This window comes from Octopus bimaculoides, chromosome 14 (genome assembly GCF_001194135.2).
Source record: "Octopus bimaculoides isolate UCB-OBI-ISO-001 chromosome 14, ASM119413v2, whole genome shotgun sequence".
NCBI lineage: Eukaryota > Metazoa > Mollusca > Cephalopoda > Octopoda > Octopodidae > Octopus > Octopus bimaculoides.
The window spans coordinates 38,047,790-38,049,024 of record NC_068994.1 but is presented as its reverse complement, the minus strand read 5'-3'; the positions used below and the strand labels follow the sequence as shown (position 1 = coordinate 38,049,024).

General features: G+C 30.0%; 1 protein-coding gene across 1 annotated transcript in view; it reads left to right on the top strand.

Moving 5' to 3' along the window:
• Positions 1-266: 266 nt before the first annotated feature.
• LOC106883187 (protocadherin beta-13) overlaps positions 267-1,235 on the top strand; it is an 88,643-nt gene continuing 87,674 nt past the window's right edge. Inside the window, exon 1 of the mRNA XM_014934107.2 lies at positions 267-553. The gene's annotated coding sequence lies outside the window, so the exon portion shown is untranslated. The remainder of the gene's footprint in view (positions 554-1,235) is intronic.

Below are 1,235 nucleotides of genomic sequence, written 5' to 3'. Positions count from 1 at the left end.
CAATAAATTTGTAGCATTTATAAACTACAGTGGGATTTTGCATAATAAGAAAATAAGCAACAGTAACTTTGTAATAATGTATAGACTTTTATTGAGTATTTTATTGTGTTTTCCCTACTGTAGAAAAAAAAATATAAATTTGGTTCTGGTTAAGTTAGAACATGTACCAGTTATTACTGCCTGTTAAAGAAGAGTGTCATTAAATCCACTACTTATATAGCATACAGAAAAGAACGGGTGTGTTGATGGTGGTGGATACAGAACTTCTGTTTCCTTTTCCTCAGCATGTGAACCAAAAAGCAAGTTGTTATTAGTGGTGGCAGAAAGCTTTAGAATATACATCCCATAAACTAAGTTTACTCTGTACACACCCCTCCCTCTCTTTTACTCTGGCTGTCTCTGTCTCGATTTCACTCCCTCTCTCTTGTCCCACCCTCTATTCATTTAACTAACCCACTTATAGCTGTGACAACAGCAGTAGAAAATGACTTGTGAGTAGAAGGGACATCTCAAATAACTTTTTAAACTAGTGAGGATTTTTACAGGGACCCTGGTAAGTATATGTTATATTTTTCACCTCCCATAAACTAAAATATTTTCTTATCAAATCAAACTTTTAATCTTTTTTTTTTTTATCTAATCAGAGAAGAAAGTCTAATAAGATAAGAAAAGGAAAAAAAACAACAAAAAAACAAAAAAAAAAAAACAACATGAAATTAGTTAATTTTAGTTTTAAGAAATATAATGCAATCTTTGGTATAGAAAGAACAGACAGACCCTACTTCAAAATAAAAAAAAAGGGAATATATCTATATCTAATTTTATGCAAAAGAAAGATAACTGGCAAATATTGTCTTTTTTTCTTTTGGCATCTCAAATCTAGGAAAAGATTTCATTGATTGAAATAAATTAAAATAAAAAAGGTTCAATATAACACTGCATAAATTTCAATGCAACATGTTTACCAGCCTGTATCTATGCATACATCAGATTGAACACAGGAATGATAGTCAAGACAGATGTGTGTACCATTTTGCCATTCACAGGTTGCTTAAGTTGAAATGCATCAAAACTTTCAAATGTTGTCACAAACATACATACATACATACATACATACATACATACATACATACATACATACATACATACATGCATACATACATACATACATACATATACATACACATGTATTTATATATGCAAGACACTATTTTCAATCTATGATTTATTATTGC